The sequence below is a fragment of the Aegilops tauschii genome, chromosome 1 (assembly GCF_002575655.3).
Source record: "Aegilops tauschii subsp. strangulata cultivar AL8/78 chromosome 1, Aet v6.0, whole genome shotgun sequence".
Lineage (NCBI taxonomy): Eukaryota > Viridiplantae > Streptophyta > Magnoliopsida > Poales > Poaceae > Aegilops > Aegilops tauschii.
The window spans coordinates 17328193-17353139 of record NC_053035.3 but is presented as its reverse complement, the minus strand read 5'-3'; the positions used below and the strand labels follow the sequence as shown (position 1 = coordinate 17353139).

The following is a 24947-nucleotide window of genomic DNA, read 5'->3' as shown; positions in this document are numbered from 1 at the left end:
GGAGTGGGCCGTGGCCATGGATCCGGTGGTTCTAGGACACGTTGGGTTGATAGGGCAAGGCCTATTGATGTGTTCCTCAATCCAGATGGTTGAAATAATGTGAATGGTGCTACTTTTAATATGTTCATGTGTTGATATATTTGCCTCTTTACATGTAAATGTGTTCATATTTTGACTTCACATCTTTAATTGTTGTAGGCATAGCTTCATCCGGTTCCATGACGAGGCCACCGTGTGCCAACCAAGAAGACATGCCGCACAAGTGGAAGGGCGCATCTTTGGACAAGGTGAAGGAGAAATATGTGAAGATTGCGCCATATTGGTGTGGAGATGTTTGCAAGGTGAAGGAGTCCACCAACCGAAAGAAGTCATGGACGGAAAGAAGGAGATATTTTGTTTGCCCCAACTATGCTTATGATCGTGCGCTTCCAACTAACGCCTATGACCTTCCACCGGTATGCTAGAGAAGCAACATGTTACACCAAAATGTGTGTCAAGACTAACATCTATTTTATATGCAGCCACCGCCTCCTCTATGCAAGTACTTCACCTGGATAGATCATGAAGTGCCAAAAGATGTCCAAAAGGACAAATATGAAGACTGTCTTAGGCGCCAGCGGCTGTTCGAAGAAAGGTTTCAAAGAGGCTTGGAGGAAGAGCGTCGTCAGGAAGAGAGGATGGAGGGGAAGCAACGCGAGGAGAGGGCACGCCAAGCGAAGCTTGCTCGTGAGGAGGAGAGGGCAAAAAAGCTTGCAAAAGCTCGCAAGGCACAAGAGGAGGATGAGGCACGTGACAAGAAAGGGGAAATGGCCCCGTATGACTCAGTAAAGCCTTCGCTTCGGTGGACTCGTCATGTAACCAGATGAAGCCATGCCAAATTTATCATGAACTATGTAGTACTAAGGCAAGAAGCCATGTGTCGTGAACTTGTCATGAATGAATTTGCCATTTGTATTTAATTTGGTGTGGAGATGTTTGCAAGGTGTCGTTAGAACTTTAGTTTGTCAGCAATTTCTGTGATTTGTCAGCAATTTATGTGATGATTTTTATTTATGAACTGTTGTGCTGAGAAGAGGGGCATAACAGAGGATTCCTCTGTTTTTCACCCTACCGCCACAGGCTCTGGCGGTAGGCTGCTGGAACCTACCGCCAGAACCCATGGAGGTAGGGCGGGCAAAGTTTCTGCGACGAAGAAAAGCAATCACTTGGCGGTAGGCTCAAACCCTACCGCCAGAGCCTGTGGCGGTAGGTTGCAGGATCCTACCGCCGGAGGCCATGGCGGTAGGGGGGTAAAGTTTATGTGACGAGAAAACGCACCACCTTGACGGTAGGGTAAGCCTACCTCCAGCGCCTGTGGCGGTAGGGTCAACCCTACCGCCTAGGTGGTGGTTTTGCTCGTCACAAAAACTTTACCACCCCTACCGCCATGGCCTCTGGCAGTAGGATCCTGCAACCTACCGCCACAGGCTCTGGCGGTAGGGTTAAAAACAGAGGAATCCTCTGTTCTGCCCCTTCTGTCAAATGTTAGAATGATATACCCACTTCTATCAAATATTAGAATGATCGCAAGCACATACATAACTCAACTCAACATAGTTCATTACATCCACGAATAACACATGTTCAAACTAATTAAAACATGACCCGGTTCGGATGACATCGGTTGAAACTAATAGCTGAAGCTCAACGACACATTTTCTAAATAGGTAACATATTTCTCATACTTATTAGACGTTCAATTTGATCGTCATGCGCTTGATTACGCTTCAGTTCAAAGTCGGTGGATCCTGCCCAATGACCCAACACACCATTCGTTTCACGGAACCAGGCCCATGCAGCACGGCGGGCCGGATTCTCTGACATGACTTGTTTGATTGCCCATCCTATGACCTGGCCGGGTTTCCTCAAGTCCATCTCACGGAATTCTTCTTTGCTTGCAGTGAACGCAATCTCAATTGCCAAAGCGTGTCTGCAAGCATATTCCCGGTCTTGCATCTCATCAAGCATCCTCTCTTTCTCGTTCACAAGCTTTGGGAAAGCTTTTTTCTCCTTAGCATCAGAAGGTTCCTCGATAACGTGATACTTGTTGCAATCCATCATGGCCGCATTTGCCTCATCACAACTCTTCAACCATGCTTCACATTCCCTCTTCAAGCAACGGTGTCGCTCTGACATGACCTTCTCACACGCTATGTTCATAGTCATGGATCGAATGTCCATCCTACATGAATATACGGGTTTAAGATGGCATAGACCAAAACACAAAATAAATTCAGTGGAGTACAACACTTGGTTACTTGATATGACATACAACACCAAGTTCTTAATGAGTTCAAATGTTAAGGGTACAAGTCATAGTAGTTCAAATGACGACCAAGCAAAGGGTACACGTCATTACAGTCCAAATGACAAAGATTACATAGCCTCATGCAATTCTATGTGGCGTACGGTCCCGGGTTGCAACAAATAACATCATTTCTTTCTTTGACCCATGCACAATGAGAATCCCGCTTCTTGTCCGACGAGAATGGTTAGCGAACTAACCAATCAATGAACTGGCCATGATTTCCCATGTCTATCTCAGCATATTCTCCCCTTGTCGTGCACAATGCAATTTGCATTGCAAGATCACGCCTACAAATTTTTTCCGCCATCTTGAGCTTGGTCATCTGCCTCTCCTTTTTTTTGATAAAATTTTTGGAACGGTCCTTAGTGAAATAATAATGTGAAAAGGCCCTACACTCCACATTCAATGCATCAATGGCTTCCATCCACAAGTTCATCTTTTCCTCAATCAATTCGCGTTCACGGTTCGCCGCCGCCTCAGCAGAAGCTTCAAAGAAAACGAACGGTGCCATCCTACATTTTGAGAAGTTGCTATTAAAGTAAACTTAGGTTTAATTACTTCCTTAAGCCTAACCCAACCCCAATTATGTACAGTAATACTGGCACTAGATCTAGGTACACAAACAATTCTATAAGCAATTCTAAGCACATCATACATAAGGAAATCACAAACATAACCCTAAATGGATCATATGAATTGATTTGACCACATGAGCTAGGGTTTGCAACCAAATGAGCAAATGCAAACTAAACAAAGATATCAACCAATCAAAATGAAGGGAAATGAGAGAGCTACCTTGGGTGATGAAAATGGTAACAATCCACCGGTGAAATCTCAAACAAATCGGAGAGATTTGGGAGGCTCTTGTGCTTCAAAGAGAGAGGGGGGAGACTTGAGCTCGGTGGAGAGGTGAGTAGTGTGTGGCCTGAATGAGTGATTGAGGAGGGGGAGGAAATATCCAGCCCCTCCCCACCTTATCCACCACCCAGGACCCTACCGCCAGCACCTCTTGCGGTAGGCTTCAGTACCCTACCGCCTGAGCCCATGGCGGTAGGCCCTTTCCACGTCAGCACGCGCCGACGGCCGTCAGTCGCCGTCAAGGGACCTACCGCCAGAGCCCACGGCGGTAGGGCGTGCAAACCTACCACCACCACCCCTGGCGGTAGGCAAAAGGGTCAGATCCCGAAATTTTTCCAAACGGGGGTCAGATCCTGAATTTGTTAGCAAAAAAGGTCAAAACACGAAGTGTTGCCCCTCTGAGCCTCCTAGTTTCCTCTAAACTGATCCACAACTGGCTGACACCAGCAACGAGTGTCTTTGCCTCCATGAGAATGCGAGGGGCGTAGGTGTCACATCACTTGTCAACCCGGCCATTGTGTCGAGATGCTGCTTATGTTGGAATATATATTCTAGAGGCAATAATAATGTCTTTATTATTTTCATGTTCATAAATAAATTTATATTTATGTGATATGATTGCAATGGTTCTTGAATGTGACATTTGAAGGAAAACCTATTTGCATGTGCGAAAAGATAAGCACCAACCAGATCCCTAGTCTAGCCTCTTGAGTAGCACATATATCATTGATGGTTCTATTTTTCTAACCATTGGCATTGTTAACATAACAAAGGATACTACCAATAATGAGAACTGATTGTTAGAGTTCTACTCCTCTGTGAGGCGCTTCGATTTAGCCACGACAGCCCCCTTCTCCTTGGTGAGGCGCTTGGACTCCTCGAGGCCAATGCAATGCCTTGGCATTTTTGTGGTGGTGACAGGCATCCATTTCGGCCATGGTCAACAGCCAGCAAACGATGCTGCAAATAGGCTCATACTTCCACTAGAAACCGATGAAATAAACTATTTCCAAATAACGATATGGGTGTGGACCTTAGCCGCGTTAGTGAAAACATAGTTGTCTGCGCATAGCTCCCTTTCAGTACATGAGACTGGTAGACATGTAGTTTTATTGCGAGAGAAACTTTGGATCTATTAGTAATCAATCATGGTTGTGGACTACCTAGCGATGACCACAAAGCACTAGAGCGAGTCGAAGGCGCGCCGCCCTCATTGCCCCTCCCTCACCAGAGCTGGGCAAACCTTATTGTAGTAGACGGCCAGGAAGTCACCGTGCGAAGTCCCCATAGGATCAAAACATTAGATCAGCAATCATCGCCGATGAAAAGAGTCGTAGATCGAGAGGATCAAACATGTAAACACTCAAACAAATACCGGATCCAAGCAGATCCACCGAAGACACGCCATCTAATGACATTAGTCGCTCCATCGAGATGGGGATCAATTGTGGGAGACGTTATTCCTACCTAGAGACATCGTCGCTGCCACACAGCCCCAACCAAGACGTTGGAACTAACGAGAATGCAAGCAGTGTCCCTCCCCATCGGCGCGGGACGAGGTCCTCCACACCTTCATGGCCAAAAAGACATGAGAGGCAAGGCGCACCAGCGACACCACCAATGTGGAGGTGGAGGAAACTTGATCTCTTTGAATCTTTTCTTGGGGAGGAGGACAGTCTATTGACTATTTTTTGTTCTTGGTAGGCATGTAGTTGTGCACATCACTGTACACGAACGTGCGCGAACGTGCAATTGCAGCTGCACGGTCCACCCGACGTGCAACTGTAGTTGCATCCATCATAAAAAGAAGAAACTGAAAGGGAAAAGGTGAATTAATAGAACATAAAAGAACATGAAAAGAAAAAGGGGGAAATCCGTGCAATGCTCAATCTTCGCATAATATCAAATGAGTGTAGAGAGTCATTTGGGGTTAGTTTGAATTTAATATTTTCGATATCGAATGTTGTAGAAGCTAGATCTAATCTCACGTAGAAATGCCACCGACTGTTTTCTCACAACAATTGTACATACTAACCCAGTACCAAATATATTGACAGCCTTGACAATGAAAGAAGGAAAATAAATTACATTGGTCCATGATGGGAGAGGATTTATAGCACACAGAGATGTGGGCATGCAGATTTGCGGCCACCGATTGCCTCGTGATTTTGAAATTTGTTACTCTTTGCATGTACTTTAGCCCTTAATTACTTTCAATGGGTTCCATCCGCGCAGCTTTTGGTGCTTCACCCATATCACCTTCCATTCTTTTTCTTCTGAGTTTCAGTTTTGAGTCTTCTATATCTTTTGAAGTCCAACTTAATTTTTAATTTCAAATTCATGTTGCTTGTGATGAGGGCATTCAAATAAGATTCATTTTGAATACGTTTTGATGAGGTTATTAAAATTTGTTATGTTTGAACGGTTGAAATATGGCACGGGCGAACCACAAAATCGTAAGTTTCGAAAACTGAAAATTAAAATGTGATCGGCCCTCATGCAGAATCAAATGACTTTGTGGACTGGTAACAAATTTATTAAGCTTCAGAACTAAAACCTAAAACATAAATAGAAAGCCCTAATCGTAGAACCCTAAAAGCATATGAAACTTGATAGAACTTAATATAACAATTGAAAAGTGTCAATATTGGAAACTTAGATATTTTTCAAATTTTTTTTATCAAAATGTATTGAAGATTGGTCTTGCTCGTGACGAACACAAATATACAAACGAATCTTTGAAACTTAATTTGTACTTTCGGATAAAAAATAGAAGATTAAAATTAAAAGATAAAATGAAAAAAGACATGAAAAATCGGATGGTTGTTGTATGCTGCTCTGGCAAAAGTTGCTAGAAGCATGCATGAGTGGACTCCCTCCTAAAGCAATCAAAAGTCTAAGACCAGCCAAGCTTACATGAATCGTTCCAACTAATACTCCCTCCCTCCCAAAATAAATGACTTAGTTTAGTACAAAGTTAATGTAAAGTTGGATCACTTATTTTGGTACGAATGAAGTACTAACAAATAGGACTACTTTGGATTGAGAAGCCAAACTCTTGCAGTCCTGGTCTTTTTAATGCACCCTGCAAAAAAAGGTATTTTTCTTGCAGCCAGTTGTAATACTATCTGTTTTGGTTTAATGGACTGTTCTGGATCCGTCATGGTCTCACGTTCCAGTCAACTCTCTTTTTTGAGATGTTCCGGTCAACTTTTTTTTGAACACAGTACAGACGCAAGCTCTCATATAAACGCGCATACACTCACCCCTATGAACGCACATACGCACACCCTACCCCTATGAGCACCTCCGAGAGACTGAGCCGGCATATCATCTTGAGATTTTACGAAGTCACCGTAGGCGCCTTGTAGTCGACGGAAACGTCTCCTCCCACTGAAAGCATGTCGCTGGAAATCCTGAAATAAATTCAGAATAAATGCGAGCACCAAGATTTGAAACCTGGTGGACTGGGGATACCACTGTCCATCTAACCATCCCAACCACATGTTGGTTCGCTATGTTCCAGTCAACTTGACAGCTAGGAGTATGTTTTTATGTTGGGAAAAGACTTGAAAACAACCGACTGATTTTAAGGCGCGCATCAGCCGCCTGCTGCGCCGTCCGATTAAGGCGCCGTCTGATTACGCATCGTAATGACGCGGGCAGGAGATGACGGACGTGTGTGATGCGTTAACACGGGAGTGCATGCCTTCACTTGGTCCTTGCGCTTGTCATTCACACCGGTACATGGTTATTTTGATTAGTGGTCGCTACGCTCGTCACCGCACCAGTGACAGTGACAGTATGAGAGTGGCTTTTGGGCTCTTAGGTGTAGATACACCTATTTTGGAATATGTAGAAAAACTTTCTCAAAAAAAGAAATATGTAGAAAAACACATTTCAAAATGTTAAAAAAATTCAAGAAAAAATCCCACGTGTACATCCCGACATCCTATGTTCCCGCACAAATTTTTGGTGAAAAATGATATATTTTGTGGCAGTATGAAAAAGATAAAAAATGCCTCCTGAATAGCTATAATCAAGCATCAAAAATTGTCTTTTTTACACAAGCCACAAAAAATGTCCCTTTTCATCGAAACTTAGTGCACGCACATATAATGTCCAGACTTCCACGTGGGATTTTTTTCTCAAATTTTTTTAACTTTAAAAATGTGTATTTAGACAATGGATACATATAAACCTATGAGCCAAAGTGAATTTCCAGTTGTTTTGAATCTTCAGCGCTTCAGACGATACTTCATCGCACTCATTGTACAATGTAGCTAGCAAACTGGTACAGTATATTGAAAAAGAAATTGAACCATTGCTACTGCCATTAACTTCGGAAAGAAAGACTACGCTACTACAAGCAGTCATTTTGTGTATATTTCTTTTTTGAAAGCATGTCAGATCCACTGTCTATGCCGCTACAAGCTCATGTTGCAAGGGCACCACCGTACTGCTAGGTGGTGCATCAAAGGCGCCACCATGCTACGAGGGGCCTATGTCATGCTACAAGGCATGTCACAAACTGATGCTGCGGGAGCATCATCGTGTTGCAAGCCGTTGATATGAGGGGCACCGCCTTGCCACATGAGTATCGTCAATGCTGTAATCTGATGATGCAACGACATCGCCGTACTGCAAGTTGATGCTACGTGGTGTGCTAGCATGCCGCATGAGTGCCGCCGGTGCTGCGAGCTGTTGATGCGAGGGTCATCGTCATTGTGCTACAAGCCGATGCTACGTGGGGCACCACCATGCTGGAGGAGTGTCATCGGCGCTGCTAGCCAATGCTACCGGAATCGCCGCCATGCTGCAAGCCGATGCTACATGGGGTGCCGCCATGTCGTATGAGTGTAGTTGATGTTGCGACGGTCATCACCATGTTATGGGGAGTGTCGTCGTGCTTTGTGGTATGCTACAAACCGGTGTTGCGAGCCATGTTGTGGGAGTGTTGCTGGTGTTGCGAGCCATGCTGCGAGCAGCAACCGCAGGTGTTGAGAGGGGGATCAGCGGGTGGGGAAATTATGGGATATTCTAAGCATGATATGCATTCTTGTGATCATGGGTGACGGCTGACCACACTGCAAGGGATGGTCATTGCTGCTGCAAGCAGCGATGCACAAAGTTGTAAGGGTCGGACACCCACCATCACTATTGCAAGCCTTGACGCGCAGATTCTGCAAAAGGGTCGGGCATCATTGTTGCAAAAGAGGACATGCGATGTCACAAACCTTGTTTGCTCATATCTAGCGGGTCACGAGAGCCACTCATTTTGTCCTCCAAGCTCGATCACCTTTCATCCCACATCTCTCGCCTCCTACTGCTCTCTCCACCATACCCCATGGAAGCGTTCCAACCACCACTGCCCAAGCTCCACGCGCCAGGTGCTGCGATGCGGCACTCGTTAGTGGACGTTGGCGCTGTGATCCCACGCTCATTGGTGTTGTCAGCGCTGCGATGCGACGCTCGTTGGTGGATGCCAACACTGCGATGCCACATTTGTTGGTGTTGTCGGCCCTGCGATGCAACGCTCCTCGGTGATGCCGGCGCTAAGCTGCAATGCAACGATCATCGGTGATGCCGACACTATGATACGGGACTCGTCGGTGGGCGCCGGTGCTACAATGTCGCGCTCATTACTGTTGCCGGCGCTGAGATGCGACGCTTGTCGGTGACTGTCGGTGCTGCGATGCAACGCTCGGTGGTGATGCTGGCGCTGCGATACGACACTAGTCGGTGGACGCCGACGCTGTGATGCTGCGCTCGTTAGTGTCAGTGTTGTGATGCGATGCTCGTCAGTGATTGTCGAGTGCGGCGATGCAACGCTCGTCGATACTGCCGGCGCTGCAATGCAGCACTCGTCGGTGGACGCCGGCGGTGCGATGCCGTGCTCGGTCGTGTTGTATGACGCCGTGATGTGACGCTCGTCGGTGACTGTCGTCTGTGGGTGTTGCGATGCAGTGCTCGTTGATGATGCCGGAGCAGCTATGTTGCACGCGTGAGGTTACCAGGTGTGGCGTGAGCTTTTGCTGGCTTTGCTTCCTGTTGAAAACAACCCACGAGGTGCAACTACCTTCACACACCACATCGCGTACGTGTACATGGGTGTGAAAGCGACATGTGAGAGAAAACGTTTTTGTGTGGTCGAAAACACCCGATTGCCTTCGTGCATCTAAGCGACGGAAAAATCGAACGGCTGGCAGGACCGGCTCGTACGGCCTGCGAGGCGGATGAAAAAGGCTTAATTATCATCCGGCTGATCCCTAGTACTCGCCTTTAAGGGCAAGCGGCAAGGCTGGTGCGCAAGTGTGGGGTGGGGGGAGGTGTCTATGGGGAGACCTGAGCGGTAGCTTCCGGAGCCATACTCGTGATGCAGTCCGTCAACTTATGTCGCTTCGGTGGCAGAGTCGTTGGCAAGGCTAGTACGCAACCTCGTGGCCGGTGCCTGTGGTGTTGATGTTTTGTACACCAGAGCGATGGCTCTAGACCGTGTTGTAGGGTGTCATAGTATCATAGATTAGTAGTAGAATAGCATTTATTATGATACGATATCTATTTATGTTATTCTAACCCTCTCTCTTCTTTAATTGCCTGGCACATCAGCGTGTTTGTTAATCCCGAGTGCAAGATACCGTCTAAGATACCACCACCGTGGCAAGCTTAACGGCGGCTAGCCAACTATTTGTTGAGATCCGCTTGGTTGAGATTTGAAAAAAAACCCAGCCATGCTAGCCTTGTACGAGAGATTTAAAAAAGTTAGGCCCTCTCAGAACGGATGGGGGCAAATCGACCTGTGGTTGGATGGTTTGGTATCCCTAGCATACTAGGGTTCAAGTCATAGACTGGCATTCAGTGGAAGTTTTTTTTAACAGAGTATAGTCACAGACACTCATACATACGCATACACGACACCCTACTCCCATGAGTACCTCAGAGAGACTGAACCCGCACATCATCTTGAGCCATAGACGCTTTCATAGTTGTTGGAAATGTCTCATCCAACTGAACGCAAATCATCGGAAGGACTGAAATAAATCCTGAAAAATACGAGTAACAGTGTTAAGTCTAAAACATAAACGTTGACGGGCTGAGGATATCAATGTCCACCTATTGAAAACGGAGAACTCATAGTCGACGTCAACATGACCTATCAACTAACATTGGTTTGTGAACAAAATTTGTACAGCCGTATTTGGTACTTACGCCTAAACGTAGAACCCGTCTCCATGTGCAGAGTAAGTCTTAACAATCGATCAGCTTTCCCAGTCACACTTGCATTTGAAAGTGATGTCGGCAACATTATCTATTAGTCAAATATAATCAGTGCACTAATTAATGGAGTTAATTTATCAAAATAGTGCAGTAATTACCTTTAGGCATCCAATAGGCGCTGCTCGGTCCTACTTGTTATACACGAGTTTCATGCACCCATGCCTATGAGATCCAGAACCGTCAACTGCGATCGAAAGGCCGGCAGGCTAATTAATTCATGGGACCCGAGAAGACCCACAAACACACGCATGCATGGACGTATGCGGGGCATATACTCCATCTACTATGGCATATACTCAATCTATGGTATAAGTGGGGCATCCCTTAAACTTGGTTGAAAATGCTAATTTAATACTCACTTGGTCACAAAATAAGTGTTCTTAGTTTAGTTCTCCCTCTGTCACAAAGTTGTATTAAATCAAAAATACTTATTTTCGGATGGTTGGAGTATGCCTTTATCGAGTGTTGGAGCACTAAACTGAGCACCCTGTTAATGCATTTCACTCTTAAAAACATCGTTTATACGTGCTGCCCTAATGAGGAGTAACGGAGAGTATCATATACTAATATCATGCATATAATACTAATGTATGATACTATATCCGCAATGCATAGTATCATAAGTTAGTATCTTAAATTGTATTATTAGTTCTTATGCATGATGCAATGTAGTACAATATTTAATATGATATGTTATCATTATATGATACCAAATCCTCTGTTTTCTCATTTAATTGTATGTCACGTAATCAAAAAGCCTAATTAGCATTAATGATACCGCTTATGTGACTCTAAACATGCAGTAGCCGACCTGTTATTTTGGCCGTCTGACGACAAGATTGTTAGCTAGTATCTCCGTCCTGGTTTATTGGCCCCCTTTGTAATTTGTGCCAAATTTTGACCAGAGATTTAACTAACAAAATGTTATTGAATGTCAACAAAAATTAGATCATTGAATTCGTATTTGAATCTAGTTTTGAGCGATATAACTTTTTATGACATGCATGAACATTTAATTCGTTAAATTTATATTCAAAAGTTGACACAAAATACAATGGAGACCAATAAACCAGGACGAAGGTAGTAGTTGGTTGGCAAGCAAAACGTCACCATTGGTCTTTCGACCATGTACTCGCAGTGGCCGATTGCATGGACAAACGGAGATGGTAATTTGCATGTTTGCAATTGTAGCTGGGAAGCGAGAACAAATGGCAAAGATATTAGATAGAGCAGGAAGAGTTCGGAACAAAATTGATTATTTAAAAGATTAAAAGAATTAATTAATCATTTTTAGGCCTACAAGCATATATGGCAGGCACTGAGCTAAACCCATGCCGACGCTATTTGGGAATGGAGTAGCGAGAACACAGAGTTAAAAACGAAATATGAGCTACCAGGAAACAGCTACCATTGTAGTAAGTACCAAAACAGTGCACTGAGAAAGCGTGCTGTATAATCGACGACGCGGCGGGGCAACCACGCGCACTGGGCGCGCAGCGCTGTCCTTGTCGGGTGGATATGCGCCCATCCATGAGGGCTATCACGGGCAGCAGGCACACACACAAGGGCATGTATGTACATTACCCAATTTATTCATGCTACCAGAAGACACCCAACCACGTGCGCGCATGTTAATATCACCTGAGAAGACCCGCACCAACGCACATGCATGCACGTATGCGGGGCATACACACGATCTATGGTATCAAGTGGCGGATCAATACAAATAAAAAAAGTGGTTGATCAATAATTTTAGTAGTCCTTTTGTCCCGAATTACTTGTCGCGGAAATGGATGTATCTACACTAGAAATATGTTTAGATACATCCATTTTTACGACAGTAATTCCGGACGGAGCGAGAGTCTAAATTTTCATAAATAGTTCATTCAAAACAAAGAGCTAATTTACCCGGTATTTATTAAGGTATGGAGCACAAAACTGAGAGCCCACCGAATGCATTTTACTGCTAAAACTTTGTTTACTAGTTATCAACGCCTGCGAACGCACAAGCTAGCTAGCAATTTAAAAAAGTTACACCTTAACTTCAAAACATTGCAAAAATACAGAATGATTTTGAAATATAATAAGAACATATAGACCGATTCATACTTATACATATCAGCCTAAATACATTTTCGCAAAAAAAAAGAGCCTAAATACATGTTTCCTTGGTTATTTCCTTTAAGACTAGTTATACATTGTAACTTTGTCATAACGATGAACATACAATTCGAAATAAAGAAACATACAAGTAGAGAAAATAAGAAGTGTTATGCCCAATTCTTAAAAAACAATTGCAACTCGTGAGTTTCTCCAAACCTTTAAAAATAAATTCAAATGGGAAAAATAATGGACCATGTGGTATTGCATTTGGAGTTAAAATTTAGCACCAGTAATGCAACATCTATTCTTTGGCTGGAACTACTTACAGTGAGATATCTGGAGTAGGCCAAATATACTGGGCTAAGATTTTTCGTTTATACAATTTGTACCCTAAAAACATTATTGAATTTCTTGCTCTCTTAATACATACATGCTTGTAACTCATGTTAGTGTCAAATGAACCGGAAGAATAAGCCAAAAAGATGAGGCATCCAGTTGGTACAACATCAATCCATGCAAGAGATGCTAGGTCAGTTTGAAACTTTAAATTGATTCAGGTCATCCTCTCAAGATTAAAATTTGTAAACTAAAATATGAGGAAAGAATTAAAACTTACCTTTTGAAGATATTATAATCAGTTACCACATAAGGGATTTTCTTAGTTGCTCATTTCAATACATGTGATGGTAACCATAATGATCTCAAGAACCTGCTCTCGGACAAAGAATTACAACTTCAACTATTTGCTGATATTCTATCATTGGTACCTACAGAAAACAAGGAGATTTTAAGTAACATCATGTATGTTCAATTGGATTTCCTATTTATTGATTCGTGGTCCGGGAGAAGTTCCCTGGAATTAAAAAAAGATTTTGACGTTTCACGGCCTATCTTGAATTGTGATGCCAGGCACATATTAAGGAGTTACCATCAGGCCCTTGTATACCATTCTCCATCCAATTGTTTATTCAGGGCCCAAGAACAACACCATTTGCTCCTGTAAAATCCTTCCCGTAAGTGGTTATAGCAAAGTCTATATAATTTTGGGAAAGTATTATGGTCAGGTTTTTTCTCAGTCCGTAGGAACTGAAGGAAATATGCCCTAGAGCCAATAATAAAGTTATTATTTATTTCCTTATATCATGATAAATGTTTATTATTCATGCTAGAATTGTACTAACCGGAAACATGATACATGTGTGAATACATAGACAAACAGAGTGTCACTAGTACGCCTCTACTTGACTAGCTCGTTCATCGAAGATGGTTATGTTTCCTAGCCATAGACATGAGTTGTCATTTGATAAACGGGATCATATCATTAGGAGAATGATGTGATTGACTTGACCCATTCCGTTAGCTTAGCACACGATCGTTTAGTATTCTGCTATTGCTTTCTTCATGACTTATACATGTTCCTATGACTATGAGATTATGCAACTCCCGTTTACCGGAGGAACACTTTGTGTGCTACCAAACGTCACAACGTAACTGGGTGATTATAAAGGTGCTCTACATGTGCTTCCAAAGGTACTTGTTGGGTTGGCGTATTTCGAGATTAGGATTTGTCACTCCGATTGTCGGTGAGGTATCTCTAGGCCCACTCAGTAATGCACATCACTATAAGCCTTGCAAGCATTGTAACTAATGAGTTAGTTGCGGGATGATGTATTACAGAACGAAGTAAAGAGACTTGCCGGTAACGAGATTGAACTAGGTATTGAGATACCGACGATCGAATCTCGGGCAAGTAACATACCTATGACAAAGGGAACAACATATGTTGTTATGCGGTCTGACCGATAAAGATCTTCGTAGAATATGTGGGAGCCAATATGAGCATCCAGGTTCCGCTATTGGTTATTGACCGGAGACGTGTCTCGGTCATGTCTACATAGTTCTTGAACCCGTAGGGTCCGCACGCTTAAAGTTCGATGACGGTTATATTATGAGTTTATGTGTTTTGATTTACCGAAGGTAGTTCGGAGTCCCGGATGAGATCGGGGACATGACGAGGAGTCTCGAAATGGCCGAGACGTAAAGATCGATATATTGGACGACTATATTCGGACTTCGGAAAGGTTCCGAGTGATTCGGGTATTTATCGGAGTACCGGAGAGTTACGGGAATTCGCCGGGGAGAAGTATTGGGCCTTATTGGGCCATATGGGAATAGAGGAGAGAGGCCAAAAGGAAGGAGGCGCGCACCCCCCCTCTGGTCCGAATTGGACAAGGGGTGCAGCCCCCTTTTCCTTCTCCCTCTCCCCCTCTTTCCTTCTCTCCTACTCCAACAAGGAAAGGAGGAGTCCTACTCCCGGTGGGAGTAGGACTCCCCCCTTGCGCGCCCTCCTCCTTGGTCGGCCGCCTCCCACCTTGCCCCTTTATATACGGGGGCAGGGGGCACCCCATAGACACAACAATTGATCTCTTGATCTCTTAGCCGTGTGCGGTGCCCCCCTCCACCATAATCCACCTCGATTATATCGTAGCGGTGCTTAGGTGAAGCCCTGCGTCGGTAGAACATCATCATCGTCACCACGCCGTCGTGCTGACGAAACTCTCCCTCAACACTCGGCTGGATCGGAGTTCGAGGGACTTCATCGGGTTGAACGTGTGCTGAACTCGGAGGTGCCATGCGTTCGGTACTTGATCGGTCGGATCGTGAAGACGTACGACTACATCAACCGCGTTGTGCTAACGCTTCCGCTTTCGGTCTACGAGGGTACGTGGACAACACTCTCCCCTCTCGTTGCTATGCATCACCATGATCTTGCGTGTGCGGTAGAATTTTTTTGAAATTACTACGTTCCCCAACAGGAACATGATTCTACAGATCGGGATGTAACTTCAATTACTTAAGGTGTTCATTTCATTGCCATGAATGAAGATGAATAGATCGCATGTTTTCTCGCAAAAGAAAAAAAAAAGATCCTATTCTCACAAATCAAAGGCCTCTACGGGAATTTTTCTTATAGAAAACCCTACCATATAGAATTCCTGCAAAATTCCTCCAAACCAAATGAGCCCTTATGTTAAAATGACAACATTTTTTGCACCTCAACCTATCTATTCCATCTAACCGATCCAACCTAACCCACAGAAGACAATAACTACCACACACTTCATGTGGTGACTTTGTTCCGTCACAAAAAATACATCTGGACTGAAGCAAAAAGGGGGTAATATTTGTTCATGAGTACTCGCGAGCGCTCGCGAGCTTTAAAAGAACAGAGCCGATCAGAGTTTTTTTTGCTCATTAAGCTTAATGAGCCGAGTAGCTCGTTAATCCACCCCTACTCTCACCGCCCATATGTCCAACTAACAGTCATAATTTTCCTATCTCAAATGTGCCGCTATAAAATGTATGTAGATTTGGGGCACACAGGTGCGAAGGCACTAAGTCCCTCGCGTGTGCTTTTTCTTTTGGCTTTTGATTTTCAAACTTCCATATCCTTTGAATAAAAATTCCAAATTATGTTATGTTTTCATATTCATATTTCTCGTGACAAGGGCTTTCAAATAAGATACATTTTGAATGCGTCTTGATGAATTTTGAACTCTTGATACTTGGTATGAGCGGCCGATGAAATCACAAATTTAGTACCTACGTCCGACAAAAAAAAGGCCTAAAGTTTCAACTCTGAAACTTGATACTTGCAACGGAGAAAATCGGAATTTGCAAATGCAAAATTGGAAGTTTCAACGATTATAAATTAAAACTTATGATGCCCCTCGCAGCCGGGCAGGCCTTGGTAGGTGCGTGCCCCTCACACCTGCGCTCCCATGCGAATTTCCAACTAAACTTTTACACCACGAGCAGATTTAGCATTATCATTCATTTTTTTCTTGAAATTCTTCCTATCTATTGATAAGACTAGGAAAAGGGCCCGTGCGTTGCAATGGCAGAAAAATCAAGAACATTTTTGCTGCATCACCGAGATACACTATCATTCTCAATTTTCGTGAAATCATAAATATTTTTTAAATCACGATCCTTTTTTGAAAATCACGCACATATTTGAAATCGTGAACACTTTTACAAATTTCCGAACATTTTTAAAATCAAGAATATTTTTGAATTCATGAACATTTTATTCTACTTGCAAATATTTTTTAAAATTGTGAACATTTTTAAACAATTGTCTTAAATGGGCGAACATTTCTAGAATCATTGAATATATTTTTAAATTGTTGGAATAACTTTTGAAATTCACGAATACTTTTCTGATTTAACGAACATTTTCTGAAATGCATGATAACTTTTTGAATTTGTGAATACTTTATGAATGACTAAACTATTTTATAAGTTATGAAGAATTTTTTAATTTTTTGAGATATTTTTCCATTGGTGAACAGTTTTTGAATTGGTGAAATTTTGAAAATCATTAACATTTTTTAATACAAGAGCCTTCCAAAATTTCAAACTTTTTTGAATAAGCAAATATTTGAAAAAAATCTCTAATATTTTCTGATTTATTAAACATTTTATGTACAAATTCTCAATTTTTTTATTTTCTGAACTTTTTTGTAGTCCCAAATTATTTAAATTATCAAAAAGCTAAAAAAACAAAATTTAAAAAAGTTGCCGCCTGGACATGGGCCGGCCCAAACGGGTGCCCTGCGTCTTCTCCCAGCACACAGAGCGCAGTATAGGAGGTCACTACTGCATGGGCCGGCCCAAGCTATGTTTTCCCCTGTGTGAAACATTTTTTATCAGGTAGCATTGGTGGGTAATATTTTGCAACTTTGAGGGCAATTTTCATGACATACCGCCAGAAGCAATAGCCCTTTATTATTAGAGATATAGCATAAAAGCACATCTGTTGCAATGGAGAAAAAAATAACACACGCCCCTCACCGACCTCAATAGGTCCACGTTCTTTATTTCAACATGACATTAGTGCCCACACAATTACAACGCGTTTGAATGTGTCAATCCTAATGCATCTCTCTCTCTCTCTGCATAAGATCAGAAATTTGTTTTCTTTGCCCCCTGCGAGGTTTTGCCAAGCGTCCATGTGTGGTTATAAATGGTATCTTTCGTCTTCAATCTGGTTTTGCTGAATTGTTCATTTTCTATATGTATCTGCACCGATATGAAATAAAGACGGATCATGCACTATTTGTCAAGGTTGCACCTCAAACAACATTTTAAAATGTTTAATGAGTAAAATAACATAATATTCAGATTCTACACATTTTTTAATCAATTTTCATATATAGCATGTTAAAATTGGAGTTACGGTTTAAAAGATATGACTATTCTTTTTAAACATATGATACGAACTGCGGGTTGAATTTAGAAAACTGCAGGAGGCTTTTTGCATAATGTGAAATGTTTTCTCTGGTCACTTAAAACAGTATTGTGGGTTAATTATCGAAAATTACAAGGGGTTATGTGAAATGAAACGTTTTTGTGACTTGAGACTATACCGGAGCTTAATTACTTGTAACTATAAGGGGTTTTCTGCAAAACAACGTGACGGACGACCAGAAGCGTTATGTGCTCTATTATTAGGTGAGATGTATCCGCAACACACAGATCCACCGAAGCAAAAAATATTACAACTAGGTCCTAAGGTCCATGTACCATTTCTGACCAAATGTGCGAGAGACCAAAGCCTATCGGATCCAAATGGTTCCATCTGAGACACACCTTCACACGCCCTACGCCGTCATTAGATGCACTGTTAGAGCGGGGATAAGTCTGTGTGGACATTATTCCGACTCTAAGATGTCGCTGCCTCGCCGTCCCGACCAAGACACCGAGCGTTGCCGCCACCGTAGCCATGGCCAAAGAGTCGATGACTCAACGACACTAACTACAGGGGAAAACCCCAAACTACCGAACCACAAGATTTGCAACATCCTCTCCCCCAACGTCAGTGAGGTCGGTGAAGAACATGGGAGGTTGGCGATGCAATAGGAGAAATGCCTGCGTACTAGGGTTCGCTTTTTGGGGCGCCACGCGTCTTAAGTGTTGATTGCAACTAATTAACAAATATATTTTTTGCTGACCTTTTATTTTTATTGTCCACTAGTCAGAAAATATCTCTACTTAAAAATAACGTAAGGTTCCGTCATTCAACTTGTCCTTCTTTCAACTTACATATGCTTCCCCGGGCATGGCTGTTTCGCATTCGCATGTTGGAGCGCTCGCTTTGGGACAACCCCAATTGGAGAGTGAGCAACCACTCCATCAGAGAGGATTAGATGGATCAATTGGGATGGCCCCTTCTGAAATTAGGGAGGGGGGGGAGGGGCAACTAGTGTAGTTTTGTGTGGGCCTAAAGCCCACATGTCTTAACCAGCTTTTGCGTGGACGCGCACAAAGTCATCCATCTCGTCACACGTGGTGGGCTCCGGTTACATATCGTGTTAGCTGAGCGCTCCACACTGAATTGATTCAATTGCTTGAGCGGGTGAAGGCGAAGGAGTCTTTTCATATTTCTCCTTACTCTCTTTGTTTTAATTTTTCCGCTCCTATCTATATTTTTTTCAGCGGTTTTTCTTGAAAACCGCCTTAACTGACCCGCCTTTTATATCAAAGTGCTTATCAAACCAGGAGGTGGGGGGGGGGGGGACTAAAGCTCGATTCTGCACTAGTGTATTGACTCGCCAAATAAATTTTATTTGGTAAGTCAATAAGTTGTTATCAAAGTGCTTATCAAACCAAAAAATAATTTTTGTTTATAAATCATGGGCAGGATTTAGTAAACTTTTAATCACAGTACAATGAGCAGGGTAATTACGGGCTGATGTAGTAGAATATTCATATCCTGTTGCAACGCACTGGTTATAAGAGAGAGAGAGAGAAAATTCCACCCTTGCATCCACCCAAACCCACTCCCTTGCTCTTGCACGACAGCACCTCCCTCCATTGATAACCACAACAGAAGGGCCCAAGAAATTGCTCAACGCATCCCTGTAAACTACAGCTGCAGCGTCTCTCCATAGGCTTCCGTTGAGTTATTTTTCACAACACCTCCGTCCCCGGGTGAGATCCACTTCGACTGTTCTCTATGGTCTGATTGTTTTGCAGGGGTCTGTTTGTGACATCCAAACCTTTCATTGATTTTATCATTTCTTTTCGTTTTCACAACGAGTTGTGAACTTATGATCTGTATTAGATCATGTACACTAGTGCAAAATTGGGTTTTAGCACCGGTTCATGAGGCCCGTTACCGCCGGCTCTGGAACCGGCACTAAAGGGTGGGGACTAAGGTCCCCGCCTTTAGTCCCGGTTCAACACGAACCGCCACTAAAGGGCCACCACGTGGCACGAGCCCGCACCGGGGGCTGGGAGACCTTTAGTACCGGTTGGTAACACCAACCGGTACTAAAAGGTTTAGGGGTTTTGGTTTTATGATTTATTTTTCCTTTAATTTTGTGTTTTCCAATTAATTTTTTTCATTTGCCGGTATTTTACGATACTATATATTGTACTCCCTTCGTTTCTAAATATAAGTCTTTTTAGACATTTCAAATGAACTACAACATGCGGATGTATGTAGACATATTTTAGTGTGTAGATTCACTCATTTTGCTCCGTATGTAGTCATTTGTTGGAATCTCTAAAAAGACTTATATTTAGGAACGGGGGGAGTATACGTTATGCATATATATAAATAGAATTTCTCGTAGAACCGATCACACACACACACACACACACACACACACATATATATATATATATATATTGACTATTCTTCACCCACCTCTATTTTAACATCTATGAATCGTAATTTTACGTTCCGTAAATTTTGTCTTATTTTAGACATAAAAAGAGAACGTAAGAAAACCTAAAATCGTCGTAAAAAATATTATGTTACGTAAAATTACAAATGTAAAAACATAATGTAAAATATACATAAAATAAATTTTTTGAAGTATTTCTTTTGTTATGACAAATTTTATGCAGTAAATCAATATGAATATAACTATTTGTATTTAAAATGTAATTTATATTTATGAAATGATTGTAAGATTACCTCGGATGAATAATAAATTATTCTGCACCCTGGGTGATGAAGAATAAATTATATATATAGTAGCACTATTATGATCATGGGATCAGAATAACTAGTATTCTATATAGGCGCGACGCCATGCTCACGATCCTGTCCCGCACCACCCGGGCATCCATCCACACTCGATCCCCACCCGTCGCCGCCGCCCTGATCCCACCGCGCCGCCGGCGGCCCTGGCTCCCGTGCACCGCAGTCGTGTCGTAGATCTCTGCACCGCCGCAGACCACCACATCCAGCGCCAGATCAAGATGCAGCTCTCCCTCCTCCCAGATCTAGGCGTCGAACCCAACCTCTTGGGCCACCGGATCCTGGGTATTGAACACGCCGCTCCGGCCTTCTTCCACAGAGCCGGTGGCAGCTCCGCCTTCGACCAGCTGCCCAGTGCTCCTCCAGTTCATCGCGGTCATCCTCCTCCATCAACGCCTACATCCTCACCGGTGGCGCATCCTTCCTCCCCGTAGCCTAAAGCAATTCCCTTTCGTCGTCGTTCTAGTATCACGACCAACCACCGCCTCCCCATCCCTCCGGCCTCGACCTACAGCTGGGGGAGGTCTCGACCTGCAGTTGGTCGCGTGCCCCACTGCGACCCACTGCACCAATTACAGCCGGCTCCCTCTGTCATTTCCCTCCTGACCTTCCTCCTAATCTATATGAAGTCTTGTCAAACAGCTGGACATCCAAACTGGCAAAAGATTCAACACATCGGCAGCAAAATATTTCTGTGACCCCGCAAGTAAGAACGGAATCACCTTTAATTTGTTGCCTTCTGTTTGGAGCGTTGCTTCAGGAAGTAGTTATGTTTGCTAATACATCTACTATATGTTTGCCTGACAGATTAGAGTTTCTGGTATCTGTGCTGTGCTGCCCGACGTGTGATTCTATCTATGCTCTGGTTTTCTTGTATGTATTCCAGAAGGATGTATCCATCGCGACTCCTCTCCACACTGCACTCTGCTTGGAGTTGGAGCACGCAAGATTTGGCAGTTTTCCTGTCCCACTTGCGTTTCTGTATTTCATATAGTACATTATGTACACAATATTGGCTGACGGAAACAGGGTGAATTTATTTTACAGTCCTAATTGAATATATCCATGCCTTGTTGGATGCCACATTTAGGGACCCATTTTCGGTCTCCCCCGCCATGCTCCTGCAGGTCGACTGCGCCGCCGCACGAAGTTCACCGGCCATAGCTGCGGACGGACGAAATTCCAACTCTACCGCAACCCCTCCAGACCCACAGGTAAAATGATCCACGAGCTCATAATTTTCACACCGATGTACCATGTGCTGCAGCGAAGTGTCCATGCCTGATCTTTGTTGGGTTTTGTTTTTCAGTGGCCAAAGATGGCGCTCCACAGCTGTTCGGTGTAATGCCTAAGGAGCAAACAATGTCTCTCTCACTTTTGTTTTTGGAAAGACCTATCTATCATCTTGCCGCTGCTTTCGAGTGGCTCCATCTGCAGATGGGGGAGGTCTCGACCTACAGCTGGGAGAAGTCTCGACCTGCAACTCGTCGCGCGCGCCGCTGCCACTGAGGCCCACCACCTACAGCCGGCGCCGCAGCGCCTCAACCGTTCAACTATGCCACCTCAGCAGTTCAATGTATATTGGAGAAGAAGAAAAAACAACAGTAGGTTCAAATGTTGTGTTTTGTGATTGTTGTAGACTTGCAGCAAATTAGAGGTGGGTTCAAAGAAAAAATTGTTCCCTTTGATGGAGCACCTGGTCGTTCCCTTTGTTTTGTTTTGTTTTGCAAACTGCTAGTTGGCCGTATAGCTTCAGTAGTGGTATAATGCTTAATGTTCCTGACTATTGGTCTTGATGTTTGGCCGTACTTGAGGTTCAGCTTGGTAATGTGTACGGGAGCAGTTTGGATTTGGTATTTTTCTGCAGTTTGGCACCGTGTTATATGTATTTTAAAAGTGCACAAAACAATAGCACTTCATTCAAAATTGGTTGTGCAAAGTGCGCATGCTCCATGGGTGCTTGTTGTAATCCGAAAATTCTTCATTGAAAACAAGTAAAGTTCGTATGTTTAAAAAAGCCTTAGAAAGCAAAACCAAATTCAACAAAACAAAAAATGCTAGTGAGTTCTTTGCAAAAACCACATGAAGTTCAATAAGTATGATTTTAGAGGTTCAAGTAATATGAGAACGCTGGAAGTTTGTAGAAGAAAAATGCCGGTGGTGCAGTTGTTGTCAGCTAAATCGGTCGGAGCCCCTACTCCTCCAAGAATCTGGCCAACCGCGTGTCGCCGACATGGATCCACACTAAGAAGTTGAGATTAAAATAACTGAGAAGTTCAAACTAAAAAAAGCGTTCCCTTAGTTAATATTGTGAACATTTTCTTTTTGTTAACTCCTAAATGTTTTTGGTTCCGTGCCATCGACCCCTCAAAGCGATTGCATCATCGAATATGAGATGCGCGTTGAACTAAAAAAAGAATATGAGATGCATAAATAGCATTCCCACCTTCTTAGTTGATGCTGGTGTCCGTGGTTAAAGAAAATGAGAAGAGAGAGAGAGAGAGAGGTGTGTGTGTGTGTGGGGGGGGGGGGGGGGGGGATTTCTTTCTTTCTCTCGCACTTCCTAGTGCGTGTTTTTATTGACTTGTCGCTAGTGTGTTCTCTGTACAAAGCATAGAGTATGCTTGTTTGTTTCATATACTATTCAATTAGCAATATAAAAAAAGATCAGTTTTTATATGTATTCCTGTCATGTGGGTTCACCAAAAAAGCATTGCATGTAGTACTCATATGTATGTGTGTCAGGTAGCACTTGCTCACATGTATTACCGTTTGGGAGCTGAAAAAAAAGAAACCTATAAGTTCAGGTAGGAAAAAACATAAAATTCACAGAATAAAAAAATAAGTGCGTAAAATCCAGGAAGTTCAACCAGAGAAACACAAAAAGTTCAGGAATAAAAATACAATACTTCATTTTCAAGAAAACGTGAAGTTCAAAAAAAAAGAAAATCAATAAAACGAAATCGATGTGCAAAAAGTACCAGAGATTTTAGAGGAAAAACTCAAAAGATTTGCTGGTATCTAAAACTTTGTGTACAATTTCCCAAGTATTTTGAAGAATAAAAAGATTGTATGCTAAATCCTAGTAATTTGCGACCCACTTCCACCCTGCTTCGCACTCGTGTAGGAGAGGGTGGATGGAGCAAGATCACGGCAACCACCGGATCCGGCAACGGCAAGTTCCGCCATCATTGTCGAAGTGACATAATTAAATAATAAAGCAACTTCGAAGTTCAAATTAAAATAACATAGCGGTCCATTGTATATTCCAAAACTCAGTTTTTAGAATATTATAAAAAGGGATTTTAAAAATTCATAAAAAACTATTTTCATCATGTTATGTTACAAATGAATAACACCAAGAAGTCCGAATTGAAAAAAACCAAATAGTTCAATTTTGAGAAATGCAGTAGTTCAATGTATATGAAAAACCAAGATTTTCCTTATTACTAAATAATAAACCAAGAAGTTCAATTACAAAAAATGGAGCATTACAAAAATTCGAATTTTTCCCGTTACTAACGAATAAACCAAGAAGTTCAGTTCAAAATAACAAAGAAGTTGTACGATGTTTATTATAAAACTATGATTTTTTTCCGTTACAAATGAATAACACCAAGAAGTCCAAATTGAAAAAACCAAGAAGTTCAATTTTAAAAGATAGAATAGTTCAAATGTATACGAAGAACTCAAATTTTTGTCGTTATTAAATAATAAACCTATAAGTTCAATTTAAAAAAATGGAGCAGTTTGAAATTTATTGCAAAAACTCGAATTTTTCCCGTTACTAACGAATAAACCAGGAAGTTCGATCTGAAATAATTAAGAAGTTCGACATTTACTAAAAAACTCCAATTTTTTTCATTTCTAGAAATACACAAAGAGGTTCAAAAATTGAAAAAATAGAGCGGTTTGATGTCTAGAAAAATTCAAAATTTTCATTGCTAAAGGGTAGCGTCGTTTTTGGCATGTTAAGATTATTTTGGAGCAATTCAATTTTAAAAAGAAAATCAAGAATTTCAAGTTAAAAAAATGGAGTAGTTTAATGTATATAAAAACTCAGATTTTCCAGTTTCTATGCAAAATTAGAGTATGAAGTTCAATTTAAAAAAGTTTTACGATGTTTACATAAAAATATTTTTTTATTTTCAAAGAATAAAACTAAGAAGTTCAAATTAAAAAAGTAGAGAAGTTCCGAGATTATAAAAACCGAGGATTTACATGCTCAATTTTGATGAATGTTTTAGGAGTTAGGACAAAAAAAAGCAGAGAGCGGTTCAAAAGTGATAACAACCAGAAGTTCAC

At 42.4% G+C, this 24947-nt stretch overlaps 1 long non-coding RNA gene across 1 annotated transcript; it reads left to right on the top strand.

The window, feature by feature from the left end:
- The first annotated feature begins 20707 nt into the window (after positions 1 to 20707).
- Positions 20708 to 22496, top strand: LOC109785705 (uncharacterized). Its single transcript, XR_002238160.4, has 3 exons — positions 20708 to 21348; positions 21450 to 21856; positions 21952 to 22496. It is a non-coding gene; the product is annotated as an uncharacterized lncRNA (long non-coding RNA).
- Positions 22497 to 24947: the final 2451 nt, after the last annotated feature.